The sequence below is a fragment of the Dasypus novemcinctus genome, chromosome 21, assembly GCF_030445035.2.
Source record: "Dasypus novemcinctus isolate mDasNov1 chromosome 21, mDasNov1.1.hap2, whole genome shotgun sequence".
In the NCBI taxonomy this organism is placed as follows: domain Eukaryota; kingdom Metazoa; phylum Chordata; class Mammalia; order Cingulata; family Dasypodidae; genus Dasypus; species Dasypus novemcinctus.
This window is the reverse complement of record NC_080693.1, coordinates 43,483,456-43,505,111: the sequence shown is the minus strand read 5'-3', so window position 1 is coordinate 43,505,111 and position 21,656 is coordinate 43,483,456. Positions and strand designations below refer to the sequence as shown.

General features: G+C 39.5%; 1 protein-coding gene and 1 non-coding gene across 2 annotated transcripts in view; one reads left to right on the top strand and one right to left on the bottom strand.

Annotated features, from left to right (window-relative positions):
* USP32 (ubiquitin specific peptidase 32) overlaps positions 1-21,656 on the top strand; it is a 274,526-nt gene that overhangs the window by 21,224 nt on the left and 231,646 nt on the right. The gene's annotated exons all lie outside the window — the stretch shown is intronic.
* LOC111765009 (U6 spliceosomal RNA) lies at positions 7,340-7,446 on the bottom strand. Its single transcript, XR_002797473.2, has one exon. It is a non-coding gene; the product is annotated as a U6 spliceosomal RNA (small nuclear RNA).

Genomic DNA, 21,656 nt, shown 5'->3' with positions numbered 1-21,656 from the left:
AATTTGACATTTATGTTGCTATAAAGCCCTTTCTAAAAACTGTATATAGTCTTTTCTAATATATAAATATATATATATTCTTAGTATATAAAGACTATATGTAGATATCCATATAGAGATATGTCTCATACATATGAGAGAAAGCAAAAATTTGTACTAAATTATGATTTCCCACTGTAGTAAGAATATAACCATCTCAGAGTAAGTATTATATTTTCAACTGTATGTCTCATTAGGAACTTTGGAAACAATTAATTTGAATTTTGATTTTTTTTCATAAACTCAGGTATATAGTTTTGAATTTAAATAATGTTATAAATTATGCAAAGGGTATAACCACAAAATGCTGAAAGACTGATCCCACAGCTACAGAAAACCAGAGTATAAAGAACCCTAGCTGCTACATCCCCAAAACCTCCCAAAATAAAGAAAATCCTTTGCAATTAATTTTCCAAATAATCCACACAGCCTGTGGGTACATTAAAAGGAAATGATGGGAAACGAATGTGGCTCAACCAATTGGACTCCCGTCTACCATATAGAAGGTCCAGGGTTTGTTGCCCAGGGCCTCCTAATGAGGGCAGGCTGGACCACATGGCGAGCTGGCCCTTGCAGAGTGCTGGCCCATGCAGGAATGGCCCTCGCAGAGTGCTGTCCTACGTGGGAATGCTGCCTTGTGTGGGAAAAAGCCTCCCTGTGTGGGAAAAAGCCTCCCTGCGCAAGAGTGCAGGCTGATGCAGAGAGCTGGCGCAGCAAGATGACGCAACAAGAGACACAGAAGAGAGAAAATAAGAAGATGTAGCAGAACACGGGAGCTGAGATGGCACAAGAGAGTAATCGCCTCTCTCCCAGAAGGTCCCAGGATTGGTTCCTGGAGCTGCCTAATGAGAATACAAGTAGACACAGAACACACGGTGAATGGACACAGAGAGCAGGCAATGGGGGGAATGGGGCGGGGGAGAAATAAATAAAAATGAAAAAATCTAAAAAGAAACTTAAAAAAAAAAGCAAATGATACTTGTGAAAACAAGCAGAAAATTGGGATATTTTTTGGGGAACGTGAAAGGCTGGTCTCTATTAATGCAAACGTTCACAAATGATAGCTGGTAGTTTCTTAAGAATGAGAAATGCTCTTCTTGAATTCTGAAATTCAATCTTTGTTTAATCCATTTGTTGTAATTGGCATAGAGACTATTTGAAGATAATGATGATGCTCTATTGATGCAAATGATGTATGTTTTACCTACATCATTTTATAGGCACCCTTTTTAAAATTATTATTTCCTCCCTTGCAGCTTTTTGCTTGCTGTCTGCTTTCTGTGTCTCTTCACTGTGTGTTCTTCTGTATTTATTTTTATTTATTTATTTCCCCTGCCTTTGCAGCTTGCTTGCCATCTGCTCTCTGTGTCCATTTGCTGTGCATTTTTTTCTGCATTTATTTTTGCTTGTCTCCCTTTTTGTTGCATTACCTGGCTGAGTCGGCTCTCCGCTGCTCTTGTGGGCCGGCAGCAGTCTGCAGCACGCGGGCGAGCCTGTCTTCACAAGGAGCCCCAGGATGTGAACCTAGGGCCTCCCATGTGGTAGATGGGAGCCCAGCTGATTGAGCCATGGCCACTTCCCCTATATGCACCTTTTTAAGCAGGTTCTCAAATTATATCTTAATGATAGATATTTTTTTTTTTAAAAAGATTTATTTATTTATTTAATTTCCCCCCCTCCCCTGGTTGTCTGTTCTTGGTGTCTAATTTGCTGCGTCTTGTTTCTTTGTCCGCTTCTGTTGTCGTCAGCGGCACGGGAAGTGTGGGCAGCGCCATTCCTGGGCAGGCTGCTCTTTCTTTTCACGCTGGGCGGCTCTCCTTACGGGGCGCACTCCTTGCGCGTGGGGCTCCCCCACGCGGGGGACACCCTTGCGTGGCACGGCACTCCTTGCGCGCATCAGCACTGCGCATGACCAGCTCCACACGGGTCAAGGAGGCCCGGGGTTTGAACCGCGGACCTCCCATGTGGTAGACAGACGCCCTAACCACTGGGCCAAAGTCCGTTTCCCCTATCTTAATGATAGATAGATGGATAGATTAATAGGTAAGTATGAGGGGTGATGAATACTGACTCTGAGAGGTTTCTTTTAGGTACGTAACTTCTCAGATACAGCCCTTTGTATGTTAAAATTTTGTTATGGCAATGTTCTTAGTTTATTTTTAGTAAAGGTTGTCAGTTATTGATCTAATAACTCTTTTAGAAGCTTTGATCTCCTGGAAGTAATTTTTCATAACTTCTTCATATATTGGAGAAAACTTTTATTCTGGGCCAAAGGCTGATATACTAGTGTACTCTGAAATTTATTTTTCCAAAGTTCACAGCTTGTATAATTGAGTGGCTTTGTTTGGTGATTAATGTTTAACATTGAGCTATTTGTAGCTCAGTAGAGTTACCTAGGGTTCTCCAAGGAAGAAATTAGATTTTCTTCGTCTTTTAGAAATTGATACTTTTCATAAAATAGAAAATCAGATTATAACTAGCAAGAAATTGAATGATGGTGAGAGTTATATGCATATTCTAATTTAGTGTTTTTTTATATATAATATACACTGAAAGGAATGAATTATTCTGTCTTTACAAATTAGTTTAGAAACTAAAGAATTTTGGAAAAATTAAAAATAACAGTTGAAATTAGTATTTACTTTTTTCACTTTTTTCCTGCTCTTATTTTGTGCTTAAATTTCACATCTCAATTCTGGTTAGCATATTAAGCGTCTTTATGCAGCTTACTGCCAAATTACCTCCACCAGAATTGATGGGCAGGTGCTCAACCACTTGGGCCACATCCACTCCCAGGACTGACTTTTGGAGGAAAGAATGTATGTGTGTGTGTGTGTTTTATCCCCCCCCGGCCCCACAGCTTTTTTGCTTGCTGTCTGCTTTCTGTGTCCATTCACTGTGCATTCTTCTGTGTCTGGATTTATTTTTATTTATTTATTCTCCCCCCCTTGTGACTTGCTTGCTGTCTACTCTCTGTGTCCATTTGCCTCGTGTCCTTCTGCATTTTTTTTTTTGCTTGCCTCCCTGTTTTTTTTTTGTTGTTGTTGCATCACCTTGCTGAGTCAGCTCTCCGCAGTGCTTGCGGGTTGGCGGCTCCCCACACCATATGGGCAAGCCTGCCTTCACAAGGAGGCCCTGGGATGCAAACCCAGGGCCTTCCATATGGTGAATGGGAGCCCAAATGATTGAGCCACAGCCACTTCCCTGTATGTGTTTTTTAAGGAAAAGAATGTGACGTTTTGCCACATAATCATGGTTTTTTCTTTTTTCTTTCTTTTTTTTAGGAGGTACTGGAGATTGAACCCAGGACCTCATACATGGGAAGCAGGCACTCAACCACTGAGCTACATCTGCTCCTCTAAAGAGAGTTGGTTTTTGATTTGTTTGTTTTGTTTTTAGGAGGTATTGGGGATTGAACCTGGGACCTTGTACATGGAAAGCAGGCATTCAACCACTTGAGCTACATTTGCTCTCCCGCAGTTTTTTCTTCAATATAATTCTGCAATTTTATTGCCTTTAATATAAGACAAGAAGGAAGCAGATGTGGTTCAAGTGATAAGGCCTCCACCTACCATGTGGGAGAACCCAGGTTCAATCCCTGTGGCCTTCTGGTGAAAAAGGAGAAGAGAAAGCGTTCCTGTGCGGTGAGCCAATGCCCATGTGGTGAGCCAAGTGCCCGCGCAGTGAGCTGAGTGCCTGCGTGGTCAGCTGAATGCTTGCATGGCGAGCCAAGTGCCCATGTGGTAAGTCATTGCCCGTGTAAGTGAGGCACACAGCAAGATGATGATGCAACAAAAGAGAGACGAAGGGGAGAGTCAAGGTGAAGCACAGCAGAGACCAGGAACTGAGGTGTTGCAATTGACAGGGAACCTCTCTCCATATCAGAGATCCCTAGGATTGAATCCCGGTGAATCCTAGTGGAGAAAGACGAGAAGAGAAGACAAAAAGAATAAAATACAGAAGATCACACAGCGAATGGACACAGACTGCAAAAACAGCAGAGTAAGGGTGAGGGAGGTGGAGGGGGGAGAGGGAGGGAAAGGAAAATAAATAAATGTTAAAAAAAAAATAAGACAACATATATGTGTTTATTTTCTTTAGGTTTTTTTTTTCATTTCTATTATATTTTATTTATATAAACAGTAAGTGTATAGTAAAAGTTGTGAACTTACAAAGCAAACATGTATAGCATCATACGGGGATCCCATATATCAACCCAGACCAACACCTTGCATTGTTGTGAGACATTTTCTACAAATTATGAATTGTGAAGAATATTGTCAAAATCTTATTACTAACTATAGTCCTTATCTTACATTTGGTGTATTCCCCCTCCCCCCAAAAACCCTATTACTTTTAAAATACATTTTTATGCCAGAAATTGTAAACTTACATAACAATCATGCACATGTGCAGAATTCCCAAACAGCATCCCTCTATCAATATACCACACTGTGGTGGAATATTTTTACAGATTATGAGATAATATCAGATTATTACCAGGTCCATAGCATATATTTATTGTTCACACTTTTTCCATACTCTCCCATTATCACCCAGTACATCTTTGGCACAGATGCATGAATATTACATTATTACTGTTAACCATAGTCCATAGGTCACTCTAGTTGTATTTTTCCCATGTTTATTCACATTCCCACCACCCTGCAATAGTGATGTACATATGCACTAGCTCACAAAGGACACTCTTATGCATCTGTACCATAAGCCACAATTCTTATCCACCTTTGGGTTTACTGGGCTGTTCAATCCCTAGATTGTTCTGTAGCTTTCTGTCATTTGGTGTTTACATCTCTAGACTACCATTTTCAGCCACATTCCCATTTATAAAGCAGCTGTTAACTCAGTATAATTATTACCATCAACTCTGTATATTTCCACACTTTTACAGTAAAGCTAATTAAAACTTCTACATACATTAAACATCAATAGTCCATCTCAATCCTCCTCTTACCTCCTTTAAGAATCTACCACCTACCACCGGTCTTGAAGATATTTTCCTACATTTTCTCCTAGAAGCTTTATGGTTCTTACTTTTATATTTAGGTTTTTGATCCTTTTGAGTTAATTTTTGTATAGGTGTGAGATAGGGTTCCTCTTTCCTTCTTTTGGTTATGGATATCCAGTTCTTTCAGCACCATTTGTTGAATGCACTATTCTGCCCAAGCTGGGTGGGTTTGACAAACTTGTCAAAAATCACTTGTCCATAGATGTGAGGGTCTATTTCTGAACCATCACTTCAATACCATTGATCTCTCTATCTGTCTTTATGCCAATACCATGCTATTTTTATCACTGTAGCTAGGTAATATGATTTAAAGTCCGGAAATAAGAGTCCTCCAAATTTGATTTTTGTTTTTAATATGTTTTGGCTATTTGGAACCCCTTACCTGCCCTTCCAAATATATTTGGTAATTGTGCTTTCCATTTATTTTTTTAAAATGCTGGAGGATTTTTGTGAGGATTACATTGTATCTGTGTATCAATTTGAGTAGCATTGACATCTTAATGATGTTTAGTCTTCCAATCCTTGAGCGTGGAATGTTCTTCCAATTATTTAGGTCATTTTTTATTTCTTTTAACAGTGAGTTGTAGTTTTCTGAATACAAGTGCTTTATATCATTGGTTAAGTTTATTCCTGAAAATTTGCGTTTTTTTCTGTCATTTTAATTTTCACCACTTTTAAACTTTTTGTTTTATTGATATAATCGTCATTTTTAAACTCTCTTCCAGACTTCTCTCTCCTGTCTTTTCTTTTCAGGCTGTAGCACACCCTTTAGTATTTCCTGCAAAGTCAGTCTCTTGGTTACAAACTCTGTCAGTTTCTGCTTATCTGTGAATATTCTAAACTCACCCTCATTTTTGAAAGACAGTCTTGCTGGCTATCAGATTCTTGGATGGAAGTTTTTCTCTTGCAGTATCTAAATAAATCACACCACTGTCTTCTTGCCTCTGTGGTTTCTGGTGAGAAATCAGCACTTAATCTTATTGGATATCCCTTATATGTTATGCATTGCTTTTCTCTTGCTGTTCTCAGAATTCTTTTCTTAGTCTTTGGCATTTGGCATTCTGATTAGTACGTGTATCGGAGTTGGTCTACTCAAATTTTTTTTTAAAAGATTTATTTTTTATTTATATCTCTCCCCTTCCCCCCTGTTGTCTGCTTTCTATGTCCATTTGCTGGTGTGTTCTTCTGTATCTGCCTGTATTATCAGGCGCCTTTGGGAAACTGCATCTCTCTTGTTGTGTCATCTTGCTGCGTCAGCTCTTTGTGTGGCACCACTCCTGGGTGGGCTGTGCTTTTTTCACGCAGGGCGACTCTCCTAGCTGGGCGCACTCCTTGTGCGTGGTGCTCCCCTATGCGGCATGAGTAGTACTCCTTGCACACAGCAACACTGTGCGTGGGCCAGCTTACTGCACAGGTCAGGAGACCCTGTGTATTGAACCCTGGACCCTCCATATGATAGGCAGACGCTCTATCAGTTGAGCCACATCCACTTCCCTCTACTCAGATTTATTTAGATGGGAGTACATTGTGCTTTTTGGACATGGATATCTATGTCCTTCAATGGGGTTGGGAAATTTTCTACCATTATTTCTTCAAATATTCCTTCTGCCCCTTTTCCCTTCTCTTCTCCTTATGGCAAAACCATGACACATTTGTTTGCATGTTTCTTCCTGTCATTTTGTTCCCTGAGACTTTGTTAAATTTTTTCCATTCTTCATCTGTTCTTTTTTGTTTTTGCTTTTATTTCCCTGGTATTGTTTGTACTTGCTGTCTGCTTGTCTTCTTTTTTTAGGAGGCACCAGGAACTGAAAACATTATAGATTATAAATGCCCACGTTTTGGGAAACGGACTTTGGCCCAGTGGTTAGGGCGTCCGTCTACCACATGGGAGGTCCGCGGTTCAAACCCCGGGCCTCCTTGACCCGTGTGGAGCTGGCCCATGCGCAGTGCTGATGCGCGCAAGGAGTGCCGTGCTACACAGGGGTTGTCCCCCGCATAGGGGAGCCCCACGCGCAAGGAGTGCACCCATAGGGAGAGCCGCCCAGCGCGAAGGAGGGAGCAGCCTGCCGAGGAATGGCGCCGCCCACACTTCCCGTGCCACTGACGACAACAGAAGTGGACAGAGAAACAAGACCAGAGAAACAAGACGCAGCAAAAAGACACAGAAAACAGACAACCGGGGGATTAAATAAAATAAAAATAAATCTTTAAAAAAATAAAATAAAAATAAATGCCCACGTTTTACTTGCATGGCCATCATGGCAGGAGAAAAAAAATATGAAATGCTTTATGAATTTGCATGTCATCCTTGCACAGGGGAAATGCTAATCTTCTCTGTATCATTTGAATTTTAGTATATGTGCTGCTGAAGTGAGCACTGGATTGTAATTTTTTGTTGATGTCTTGGCATCTGGTTTACTGGAGTATTTATTCTGGGTGCAGTTTCTCTCTTTAGTTTAGGACTTTCTTGTCCTTTCTCCCAGCTCACCACATGGGCCAGGAGGCCCTGGGTTTGAACCTTGGACTTCCCATATGGTAGGCGGACGCTCTTATCAGTTGAGCCACTTCTGCCTCCCGGAGACTACTGTATATTCTTTCAGTTGTTGTTTGGTATTTGGTGTTGATTTTTCAGTTTTAGGCATTATCAGTTGACTTCCACTTCTGAGCATGAGAATTTAACTCTCTTCCTCCTCCTTTCCCCTTAGCCACACACTTCCCCTTTGTGCGTCCGTTACCTCATTCTATTACTATAGCTATTTGGTAATTTTATTTAGATAAATATTCATTGCTTACCTTATTAAAGCCATATATATATACAATTCATAGCTGAAGTTATTTAGTACAAAATGATAACTTTTGTAGCACAAATTTTTGTTTTCCCTAATGTTAGTAATTGTGGTTTTGTTTTGTTTGTTTACTTAATATTCTAAGTATTTATCACTAATTCAACTCTAAAGTCTGTCACTTGCCCAGGTCTCCTCTTAAGACTATCAGATGGTTTCAGTTTTTTCTAACGATTTCAAACTGGTTACTCTGTACCTGGTCCACAGTTAATATCCTGGGAACTCTCTTCACCCTTATCTTGGGGATTCTTCTGTATTACTTTTTTTTGTCACCTGTATTCCGTATCTTTTGCTTTCTGAATTTTCTCTCTTATTTTGGTATACAACTTCCTCCAGGAACTTTTTAATTTTTTGAGAACCATTTTATGCAAAATAAATTGAGATTGATAAGTCTGGAAATAGCTTTATTCTATCTTCATACTTGATTGAATGTTTGTCTGATTTAGGATTTTAAGTTAGAAATTTTTTTCAGAATTTTGAGAAAGTGTTGTTTCATTTTTAGCCTGGCCCCCCATGGTGCTGTTGAGATATCCAGTGCCATTATATTTCTTAGACCATTGAATTCTGCCCCCTCCCCCCCAATCTTTGGACGTTTGTAGGATCTTTGTCCACAATGTCCTGAAATTTCACAATGATATACTTTAGTATATCATACTATACTATACTATATACTTTAGCTGTGTTTTCATCTATTGCTGGAAAAATGAACTCCTTTAATTTGAAGACTGATGTCCTTTACTTCTGGGAAACTTTATTTCATTATCTCATAGATAATTTCTTCCTTTAAATTTTCTCTCTTTTCAAACTCCTGTATTTGGATATTGGATCTCCTTGAATGATCCTCTCATTTTCTTATTTTTTCCATCTTTGTCCTTTTACTGCTTTTTGGGAGATTTCTTCAGTTTTATCTTCTAGTCTTTCTATCAAGTTTTGTGTTTTTGCTTTCATTTTTAAATTTTAAGGGCTCTTAACTTTTTTTTTTAAAGATGTGTTTTTTATTTATTTCTCTCCCCTTCCCTGCCCCCCTCCCCAGTTGTCTGCTCTCTGTGTCCATTAGCTGTGTGTTCTTCTGGGTCCACTTGTATTCTTGTCAGCGGCACCTGGAATCTGTCTTGTTTTGTTGCATCTTCTTGCTGTGTCAGCTCTCAGTGTGTGTGGTGCCATTCCTGGGAAGGCTGCACCTTTTTTTGTGATGGGCGCCTCTCCTTTTGGGGCGCACTCCTTGCATGTGGGGCTCCCCTACGTGGGGGACACCCCTGTGTGGCACAGGACTCCTTGCGCGCATCAGCACTGCACCTGGGCCAGCTCACCACATGGGTCAGGAGACCCTGGGTTTGAACCTTGGACCTCTCATGTGGTAGGCAGACGCCCTATCTGTTGGGCCAAATCCGCTTTCCTTAACTTTTCTTTATTGAGGTATAATTTACACAGTTAAATGTACACATCTTAAGTATATACTTCAGTGAGTTTAAAAATGCATATACCCATGTAACTCACACTATCACAATATAGCTCCTAAGTGTATAGTTTGATGAACTTTGATAAGTGCTTTATACTCATGTTATCACCAGATTCAAATTATGGAATATTTCTATCACCTCAGAAAGAGCCTTCATGTCTCTTTCCTGTCAATCATCCTCAGCCATGGAGGGAACAACTGATTTGGTTTCTATCACCATATATTAGTTTTGTTTGTTTTTGAACTTAATATAAATGGAATCATGTAGTACATACTCCTTTGTGTCTGGCTTTTTTTTCTGTACAACATATTGTCCAAGAGATGTGATATGTATCCTTGTTCTTGCTAAGTGGTATCCTTTTGTGTGAATATAACACAATTGTTTATCCATTCTCTGCTTGGTGGACATATTTGGGTTTTTAGCTTTGGGCTATTGTGAATAAAACTGTTATAAATGTTCTTGTAAAGTCTTTTTGGGAATATGATTTCATATCTCTTGGGTTTATACCTCAGAGTGGAATTGCTAGGTCATGGAGTAGGTATGCTTAACTTTATTTTAAACTGCCAAATAGTTTTCCAAAGTGATTGTCATTTTTCCCTTCCACCAGTTTCAGTTGCTCTACCTCTTCATCAATACTTAGTATTGTCAGTCTTTTTAGTGTTATCCATTCTGATGGGTGGGAAGTAGTATCTCAGTGTGGTTTTAATTTGTATTTCCTTTGTGACTAATGATGTTGAATACCGTTACAACTGCATATAGGCTATTTATATGTCTTTTTTTTCTTATTAAAGATTTATTTATTTCTCTTCCCTTCCCCCTACCCCCCATTGTTCTATGTTCTTCTGTGTCCGCTTGGATTCTTGGCAGCACGGGGAATCTGTGTCTCTTTTTGGTTGCGTCATCTTGCTGCATCAGCTCTCTGTGTGTGTGGTGCCACTCCTGGGCAGGCTGAGCTGCTTTTCTTGTGCCAGGAGGCTCAATGCAGGGCACACTGCTTGTGTGTGGGGCTCCTTTACATGGGGGACCACCCCTACATGGCACAGCATCCTTTTGCACGGCAGCTCACCACATGGGCCAGGAAGCCTGGGTTTGAACCCTGGACCTCCCATGTGGTAGGCAGATGCTCTTATCAGTTGAGCCACGTCTGCTTCCCTCATATGTCTTTTAAGAGCTCTATTTTGTTCTGTGAATTTTTAAAAAATATATCAATAGTCCTTTATTGGTGTACATGTAGGTTGTTTCCAATATTTTGCTATAATAAACAGTGATTCAATTAATAAATTTGTACAAATGTAATTTTGCATATAGGCAAGTATATGTGTAGAATAAATCCTCAAAAATGGAATTGTTCCTACAATCTGTGTGCTTTTTTTTATTGGAGAAGTTGTGAGCTTACAAAACAATCATGCATAAATGTACAGAATTCCCATAGCTTACCCCTTCACCAACACCTTGTATGTTCTATGAATTTTTAAAAAATAAGTCCTGCCCTTATTTTACCTTTACAGTATTTTTTCTTTGAGGATATTAATAATATATTTTAAAATTTTTTTCAGGGAGAGTGGATGTGGCTCAAGCAGTTGAGCTCCTGCCTCCCTCATAGGAAGTCCCAGATTTGGCTCCTGGTGCCTCCTGAAAACAAAGAACAGATAAACAAACAACAAGCAAAACAAATGAAAAATCCAACTCAGGGAAGGCCGTGTGGTTCAGTGGTTGAGCATTGGCTTCCCACCCATGAAACAAGGTCCCAGGTTCAATCCCCGTTACCTCAAACAAAAAAAATTTTTTCCCCCTGCTTCTCTGCATAGACTTCCTTTAAAGTTGCTTTATTTTCTGTTTGTTTTTTGCTTCTTTCATGAAGAAACTTTTTTCAGATGCTTGGCAATCTTGTTTTTCTGCTCATAAAGTTTGGTAGAAGTTCTATGTTGGTTTGGAGCTTTTGTTAAATGTTTTTTTTTAATAAGGTTTTTCATTTTTTAAAAAAGATTTATTTATTTCTCTCCCCTTCCCCCCCCACCCTGGTTGTCTGTTCTCTGTGTCTGTGTGCTGTGTATTCTTTGTCCGCTTCTGTTGTTGTCAGCGGCATGGGAATCTGTGTTCCTTTTGGTTGCGTCATCTTGTTGTGTCAGCTCTCCGTGTGTACAGCGGCATTTCTGGGCAGGCTGCACTTTTTTTCGTGCTGGGCGGCTCTCTTTTGGGGTGCACTCCTTGCGCGTGGGGCTCCCCTGTGCTGGGGACACCCCTGCGTGGCACAGCACTCCTTGCGCACATCAGCACTGCGCTTGGGCCAGCTCCACATGGGTCAAGGAGGCCCGGGGTTTGAACCGCGGACCTCCCATGTGGTAGCTGGACGCCCTATCCACTGGGCCAAGTCTGCCACCTGTTAAATGTTTTTTTATTTTTTATTGTATGATGTAGCTGGGCATTTTTGTTATAGAACTCCCTCCCTTTCCCCTTAACCTCCAAATCAGTCCCTTTAGGTCTTTCCTCATGGACTAGTCTGGATATTTAAGGTTCTTCCAATTTTTAACATTACGTTATGCTGAAGTGAATGTCTTCATCCATAAAGTTTTCCCCTTCTTTAGAATTGTTTCCCTACAACAGATTCCCAGAAATAAAAATTTTTGGCTCAGGTAATTTTATGAAAGTGCTGTATGAGTATTGATATTACTAAACATTTTTCAGCATTTGGCATTATAATTTGCAAAAAAATTCTTTGCTAATTTGAATAGGCTAAAATGACAGCTTGTTTTATTTATTTGTTTTTTGATTAGTGTCAAGATAGAACATTTCCTCACATTTTTGGTAATTATAGCTCCTCATTATTTAATTTTCTTTTTGTTCTTTGTTCTTTTTTGCCTATATAGTTCTTAAAATTGTTTTTTTAATTCATTAGGAGAACTCTTTATAATGGATATAAACCAGTTGACATATTTGCTACAAATATTTTCTCGATTCAGTTTTCCGTTTTTATTGCTGTTTTTTTCCTCTTGTTTTTAATGTGCATGTGTTATAAGCTGTATATAGTCAAATCTGTTTTTAAAATCACTTCTGAAATTATGCATTTTTGCTATTACATATGTCTGGAAAATAATTCTAATTTTATGATTTTGTATTTTGAATATTCAACTTGGTTTAGTCACTGGAAATTAATTTTGGAATATGGTAAAAAGCTAATATCTAAGTATATGTTTTAGCATTTTTCCTGCTTGTCTGATGTGAGCTAGGGAATCGTTTCTATTCTGTTTTAAAAAGTAATTTATGTGTGTATAATAACACCTATTCTGCCTCATAAAGTCTGTTTTAATAATTCCTCTGTGTATTCTTGTGTCAGAACTTAATGTATTTTCTCAGAGAAACTTCAATTGCATCATATGAAGTCCAGACTTCCTTATTTTAAATTACTCTGTTCCTCTTTGGTTGTTGGGGAAGTGTTTGCACACTTTTGCTTTTATGTAATAAAACTTCAGAATGTTGCCATCTTTGAGGCTGTTTATAGAACCATGTGTGGTTACAAGGAAATTACTGGCAATTATGAGGTGCTTACTATGTGCAAAAAAGTTTAATAATTTCCTATACTTTATTACTTTTTGATGGCCAGATTACTTTCTTGTTTTTTGTTTGCTTGTTCTTTTGTTTTTTAACTAGGACTTCAGTTTAAAATATATTTCCCCTTCAGCCTTTTATTTTTTCCTGAATGGCCCCACATCTACTAGCCTTATTTTTATTATTTATTTTAAAAGTTGTGGTTTTATATATATATAACAAATTTTCAATTTTAACCATTTTTAGGTGTAAATTTCAGTGACGTTGATTATATTTACAAATTTGTGCTATCATTATCATCATTGCAGAACTTTCTCATCAACCAAAACAACCCCTCCCCACCCTTTTACCCTCTTCCCTGGTAACCACTAATCTACTTTCTGTCTCTGTGGATATCGCATATTCTGAGGTATTCTTTGTGTCTGGCTTATTGTACTTAGCATAATGTTTTCAAGGTTTATCTATGTAACGTGTCAGAACCTCATTCCTTTTTATGGCTGAATATATTCTATCATATAGATATACCACGTTTTGTTTATCCATTCCCTGTTGATGGACATTTGGGTTGCATTCACACTTTGACTTGTGAATAATGTTACTGTGAATATTGGTGTACAAGTATCTTTGATTCTCTTCTTTCAGTTCTTTGGGGAATGTACCTAAGAATGGAATTCGTGGTCATATGGTAATTCTATGTTTAACTTTCTGAGGAGCCACCAAACTGTTTTCCACAGAGGCTGTATCATTTTATATTCCCCCTAATATTACATGAGAGTTGAATTTCTCCACATCCTCTCCAATACTTATTTTCCTTCTCCCCCTCCCCCAATAGTCATTTTAGTGGGTGTGAAGTGGTATTTCATGATTTTGGTTTGCCTTTTCCTAATGGCTAATGATATTGAGCATCTTTTTACTTGCTTACTGACTGCCTTGTTTCTTTTTTTTTTTTTTAAGGTTTATTTCTTATTTATTTATTTCCCTTCCCCCCCATTGTCTGTTCTCTGTGTCCATTCATTGTGTGTTGTTTTGTGTCCACTTGCATTCCTGTCAGCGGCACTGGGAATCTGTGTCCCTTTTGTTGCGTCATCTTGCTGTGTCAGCTCTCCATGTGAGTGGTGCCACTTCTGGGGAGGCTGTGCCTTTATCGTGCAGGGCAGCTCTCCTTGCAGGGTGCACTCCTTGCACAATGGACTCCCCTATCTGGGGGACACCCCTGTGTGCACGGCACTCCTTGTGCACATCAGCATTGCGCATGGGCCAGCTAACCACATGAGTCAGGAGGCCCTGAGTTTGAACCCTGGACCTCCCATATGGTAGGCGGGCACTCTATCAGTTGGGCCAAATCTACTTCCCTGTCTTGTTTCTTTTGAACCAGGTAATGGACCTTTTGGCAAAAAGATTTTCCTCTAGTAGAGAAGCTCATTTAGATCTTATAGCAGGATTTCTTACTAACTGTAAGCAGTAGAACTCACTGCCCATTTGATGTCTATGAAATGAAAATAATTACAGTATATTGGGATGAAAAGCAGTCTGATGTTTATATAGCTTCTGTCAAGTTACTGAAAAGAATTTACATTAAAATAAATAAGCAGCAGTGGTATACTATCTAGTACTGTGGATCAGCAAGAAATGCTTCATAGTTTTTATTTTTTTTAGATTTATTTATTTCTCTCTCTTCCCTCCCCCCCCGCCCCAGTTGTCTGCTCTCTGTGTCCATTTGCTGTGTGTTCTTTGACTGATCCTTTCCTTATCAGCGGCACCGGTAATCTGTGTTTCTTTTTGTTGTGTCATCTTGTTGTGTCAGCTCTGTGTGTGTGTGTGGCGCCATTCTTGGGCAGGCTGCACTTTCACACTGATCGGCTGTCTTTATGGGGCGCACTCACTCCTTGCGTGTGGGGCTCCCGTATGCGGGGGCATCCCTGTGTGGCATGGCACTCCTTGCACACATCAGCACTGCACGTGGGCCAGCTCCACACAGGTCAAGGAGGCCTGGGGTTTGAACCGCAGACCTCCCATATGGTAGGCGGATGCACTATCCATTGGGCCAAGTCCGCTTCCCTTCATTGTTTTTAAATACTATCTTTCTCTTGCACCAGTAAGGATGAAATTGTGTTTACTTAGTGGGGCAAAATTTTTATTTATTGGCAACGCTTAAAGGGTTTTTTTTAAGTGGGTTTAAAATTGTTTTTTTTTAAAGATTTATTTATTTCTCTCCCTTCCCCCGTTCCCCCTGTTCCCCCTCCATTGTGTACTCTCTGTGTCCATTTGCTGTGTATTCTTCTGTGTCTGCTTGTTTTCTCATTAGGTGGCTCCAGGAACTGATCCTGGGACCTTCCGGAGTGGGAGAGAGGTGCTTACTCTCTTGTGCCACCTCAGTTCCCTTGTTCTGCTATGTCTTCCTTATTTCTCTTCTCTGTGTCTCTTGTTGTGTCATCTTGCTGTGCTAGCTCTCTGTGTTGGCCAGCACTCCTGTGCAGGGCGGCTTTCCCATGCTGGGTGGCATTCCCACGCAGGGCAACTATCCTGCACTGGGCAGCATTCCCGCGTGGGGTGGCACTTTGCGTGGGCCAGCTTGCCCTCACCAAGAGGCCCTGGGCATCGAACCCTGGACCTCCTATATGGTAGACGGGAGCCCAATTGGTTGAACCACATTCGTTTTCCTAAAATTCTTATTAACTTTAGTAATAGCATTGTGCTTTTGTTTCTGGGAAGAATATACCACAATTTTCAAAAATAGACTCAAGTGAAATGTAAGTAAGTAAATCTAACTAAATATGTTTCTTTTTCTAATAAAAGTACAGTGATATCCATTTTAGTTTTAAACATCAGGGTACCATAACTTTTACTATTAAAAAAAAGGATTAATTTCTCATGTCAATTGAAGCTGACCCTTTGTAGAAGTTTTGTTTTAGAAATAAAGGGGAAAACCAGTTTTAAGGCCAAACTTTTTAGGTAACTTTGTTCGAGTTTTTTCCATATATTTGTTCTGTAGCATTATTCTTGGTATTTTAATAAAATTAAATATAAAAACAGCTGTCTCTGAATGAATCCTTTAGTAATTACTTTGTTTCTGACGACTTCATAACCATTACCATGAAGTCACAGTGTAGAGTAATGAAAAAAGTAATACAATCTTTATATCTAACTAGGACAAGAATTCCTTGAGGAAATATTGAGTGAATGATTAGAGGGAAAATAATTCTTTAGTTACAGATTAATTGCTGTGAATGTTAAATTCATCTTTAAAACTCAGTCTTTTTTTTTTTTTTAAGGAGGTATCAGGGATTGAACCCAGGACCTCATACATGGGAAATAGGTGCTCAATCACTGAGCTACATCTGTCCCTGAAAGAGAGTTAGTTTTTTATTTGTTTTTTAGGAGGTTCTGGGGATTAAACCCAGGACTTTGTACATGGGAAGCAGGTGCTCAACCACTTGAGCTACATCTGCTCCCCATCAGTCATTTTTAAAGAAATAAACTCATTTATTAAATTAGATTAACAATAATTAGAGCTTGGTTGATAAAAAAGAATGAAATTTTCTTCATTTAAATAAAATTAACTTTCACTTGTTGAAATAATCTTGTTTCTTCAAACCATAAACCATAGTGATGTTCTGTCTTCCTCTACCTAAATTTTTGTAGGACAGTAATGACTTCTCCATGCTGGTGAGTGGACTGTTAATGTTGCCATAATGGCCAATAGTTTTATAGTTAGGAACCTATTTTTTTGTTTTTGTTTTTTTAGTTAGGCTTCTGTTTTAAAGTTGTGATTGAGAAGCTTAAAATAGAAATAACATGGCAACAGACTTGGCCCAGTGGTTAGGGCATCTGTCTACCACATGGGAGGTCTGCGGTTCAAACCCCAGGCCTCCTTGACCCATGTGGAGCTGGCCCACGTGCAGTTCTGATGCGCACAAGAAGTGCCGTGCCACGCAGGGGTGTCCCCCACGTAGGGGAGCCCCATGCGCAAGGAGTATGCCCCATAAGGAGAGCCACCCAGCGTGAAAGAAAGTGCAGCCTGCCTAGGAATGGTGCCACACACATGGAGAGCTGACACAACAAGATGACGCAACAACAACAAAAGAAACACAGATTCCTGTGCTGCTGACTGTGGCCGCCGCTGCGGTACCGCGGGCGGGTCGCTGCCGGGAGTCAGGCCGAGCCCACGGCCGGACTGGGGCGGCAGTGGGCGGCTCAAGGCTTGGTGGGGACGCGCGGTTCGATGGAAGAAGAACCACGGAGACGAGGTCTATGCGCAGGTCTGATTTTATTAGGGAAGTACATGGGGTTTTATAGTCTCGTGGAGGCGGGGAGGTTGTGGGAGGGGCATGTCCGCGGGGCAGCTGAGGATTGGCTGCAGAGGCAAGGGCGGACCTGCGGTTTAGGGCGTAAGCCATTGATGGCAGGGGGGTTTGTTTCAGAGGTTGTGCCGGGGCGGATACGGGATGAGGGCGGTTGAAATGAGGCGGGGAGAACAGCGATCGCCTGGGAGGGGGAAGATAACAGTGGCTGGGAGGAGGGGCGGAGGGAGGCAGCAGCATAAGCTACTGCTGAGAAAGGCCATAATACAGAGAGATTTCGAAGAACAGGCGGGTAAAGTACAAGGAAGCGAAAAGCAGGGTGGGAGCAGGGGACAGCTGACAACAACAGAAGTGAACAAAGAAGAAGACTCAGGGAATAGACACAGAGAACAGACAATCAGGGTGGGGGGGAGGGGAGATAAATAAATAAATAAATCTTTAAAAAAAAAGAAATAACATATCATTGCTGTTAGAAAATCTGAGATTATTAGGGAGCTAGGTGCTGAGAATATCTAAAATAGTCATGAATATTAAGTATCTGTGATACATGAAACTTTTATAGAAGTTGGAAGCTGTTAGATTTTATTATAATTATACTTTTTTTTTTTTTTTTTTTTTTAAAAGTACTGGGGCTTGGAGATTGAACCCCGGACCTTGTATGTGGGAAGCGAGTACTCAACCACTGAGCCACATTGGCTCCCCTGTGTTAGTTTTTTTGTTTGTTTTGTTTGTAAGTTTGTTTTTGTTTTTTTTAGGAAGCACTGGGAACTGAAACTAGTACTTCCCATGTGGGAGGTGAGCCCCCAACTGCTTGAGCCACATCTACTCCCTATAATTATACTTGTAAGCATTTCAGATAAAAACATTTGTCATTACCAGGATTGATGTCTATTTTATAATCATAAACTATTGGTAAAACACTCTGGAAAATATAAAGCAGGAACTCAGTTTGACAGTGTCTAAGTATATGAATTCAAAATTGTATTAAAAATTGTGAAAACATGACTTTTGTGTTTGTGAAACATGATTCTTACATTTAAATAATTCTTTCATAATTGTTTTTGGTATCAGAAGGAATACCATATGATGATTTGTCAGATACTGTATGCTCTTACCATTAATAGTACTGAAAACATTTTTCCTGTTGTTTTTTTTTCAAAGATTTATTTCTCCCCCCCACCCCTTCCCCCCCGCTTCCCCATTCCCCCTGTTGTCTGCTGTGTCCTTTTGCTGTGTGTTGTTCTGTGTCTGCTTTATTCTCATTAGGTGGCTCTGGGAACTGATCCTGGGACCTTCTGGAGTGGGAGAGAGGTAATTACTCTTGTGCCACCTCAGCTCCCTTGTTCTGCTACGTCTTCTTATTTTCTCTCCTCTGTGTCTCTTGTTGCATCATCTTGCTGTGCCAGCTCTCTGCGGTAGGACAGCATCGCTGGCATGGGCTGGCACTCCACATGGACCAACTCACCGCGTGGGCCAGCTCACCCTCACCAGGAGGCCCTGGGCATTGAACGCTGGACCTCCTATATGATAGACAGGAGCCCAATTGGTTGAGCCACATCCGTTTCCCCTGTTATTTTTTACGTGTTGTGTGGTTGTCAGGTTATCAATTTGTTTTCGTATTTCTTTTCAAATGACAGCACTGAGAAGAGATACCTATATGTGTTTTTTTTGGCAAGTTTTTCAGGAAGAATGTTAAAAGACCCAGTTATTTCCATTTTATATAACAAGCAGAACAATTCCAGATTTCATTAGTTTGTTTTCTTCTAATATATTTTTTTTTTGTTTCCAAATTTGACTAACTTTTTCTCTTCAAGGTTTTTTTGGGGTAGTGCCTTTCAGCAGGGATTTCAGTGACAAATTAAGGATGGGTGAATTAAAAATTACTTGATTTTTTTTAACTAGAAGGTACAAGTTGAAAGAAATTAACTTTCAACTTGACTAATATGGACTTAGCACTAGTAAATTGCAGAAGGTCTGACCTTTGTGTTATTTGTGATTTAGGTAGCAAGTGGCAGCCTACTATATAAATTATAACTTGTAATGGAAGATGAATCTCATTGGAGGATTGGGCTTTTTTTCCCCAAGTATGTTAATGGACAATGAAGTTTCTAGAAAGGGGCAGCTTAGCATATGTTACGTTCTTTATTATGTTGTAAAAGAATGCACTTAAAGTGAAATAGAATGGAGGTAATAAATGATTTTAGATGTGATTGGTTGAGCAGCTTTGGGGAGGGGTATGACAGAGAAACATCATTGGTTTCTTTAGGGAACTTGAAAACTTATATTTGTGTTTTCTTTCTTTTTAAAATTTCTGATCCTGCTACTGACTATCATGAACTTTTATAAGCACCAGTGTTCTATAAATCTTGATTTTTTAAAAATGTAAAAGTGTATATTAAAACAAAACAAAACAAAAAAACCAAACACAGAGATGTGTATTAGCCCTATCTCATAAGGCTGTTATAAGAATCTTCTGAGATAGTGCCTGTGGAATTACTTTTCTTTTTTTTTTAAGATTTAAAAAAAATTTCTTTCCCCTTCCCCCCGCCTCGCCCCAGTTGTCTGTTCTCTGTGTCCATTTGCTGCGTGTTCTTCTTTTGTCCACTTCTGTTGTCAGCAGCATAGGAATCTATGTCTCTTTCTGTTGCATCATCTTGCAGTGTTAGCTCTTGGTGTGTGCGGCGCCATTCCTGGGCAGGCTGCACTTTCTTTCTCGCTGGGCAGCTCTCCTTACGGGGTGCACTCCATGTGCGTGGGGCTCCCCTATGCGGGGGCACCCCTGCGTGACATGGCACTCCTTGCATGCATCAGCACTGCGTGTGGGCCAGCTCCACACGGGTCAAGGAGGCCTGGGGTTTGAACTGCGGACCTCCCATGTGGTAGGTGGACGCCCTATCCCCTGGGCCAAGTCCACTTCCCGGAATTACTTTCTAAAGAGTAAAATGCTAGGTGTTAACTACAACATTTATTAATATTAGTTTGTTCAGTAGATTAAAGGCTCTTTTAACAACCCTCCATTTCTTTTTTTGTTAGATTTGCATAGGGAATTGGACAACTGGTTGTTTTTTTGGTTAAATTTTATTTTTCTCCCCCTGGGATTAAGATGGGTACATATATTTTAATGTTGTTGAACTGATGAGTGCCATATTGCTGATAGTTTAAGAACCAGGAGAATGATAAGTTGTGTTTTTGAACTGCTGGAAACGAATGAACTAGACAACTTTTCATCAACATATGTTGAATAGTCATTTTGTTATATTATGGAAAATTTTAAAAAAGCTAATGAACTTTAGGGCATTTTCTCCATGGTATTTTAAAGACTATCTTACAGTTTTTAAGTATACAATAGATTTCCTATGACCATGAACTAAGTAGTATCTTTTTAAGTTTATGTTCTGTTCTTACTGGCAGTTTTCAAAGATATTTTAGTCTCCAGAAATTATTTACTTTATTGTGACATATTTGGCCTGTTTCAGTATGCAAGCTGTCATTCTTAATAGATAAAAACTTGTACAACCTGTACAATTCTCTATTTGTGCTCTAAATTTATCAGTTGTTATTGGTTCACTCATTGGCCAAGTAACTGTGTTATTCAGCATACAGACTCCATTCTAGATTATTTTTCTTGACATTTTAATACTTTTTATTAAATGCTAATAGGAAGGAGGAAGCAGAATTTTCTCTTATACTACAATTTTTTATGCAATACAGCAAAGCTCAGGGAAAGCGGCAAACAAGAGCAGTGGCAGACGAACCATCCTGTTGGCTCTGCAAAGATAGGTTGGTTCATTTTGATTATAGACATTGGCCGTCTGTGACTTGAAGATATGGAGCTACAATCCATTCCACAGGCTGCATTAACCATGTATGTTGTGGTGAAGCCAAGAACAACTTTGTATGGACATAGTAGACGAGATGACTGGATCCACTTTTGTTTCCAAGCATACACCCACACATAGCAAATCTGTCAATAGTATTATCTTTGAAAACTAAAGCCAAGTGGTGTGTATGTATATATAGTCACGCTCTTTTCTACTTTGAATTACAGTTGATCTCCTCAGGGATATAAACTAGATATAATACCAAAGAACTCAGTTTTGTATCTTCTCAATAACAGGAGATGTGAAGATTTATTTTCTCTTATTTAAACAGCTGCCCTTAGATGACCTATATGAGATAGATTCTTTTAGAATTTGTTTTTTGTTGTTGTTGTTTGAATTGCAGAGACTATATAAACAGTAATGAATAAAACGTTAGAGAACACACCATTGTGGGAATGTAAATTGGTAGTGTTGAGGAAGGAAATTTGGCAATATCTATTAAAACAAAAAAAAATATGCTTGAACTAGTATCTGTTAGAGAAGCACTCACATATATATCCAAGGAGGTGTTTATGTGACTTTTCATTAACAAGTGTTTTTATAAGGGAAAACTATGG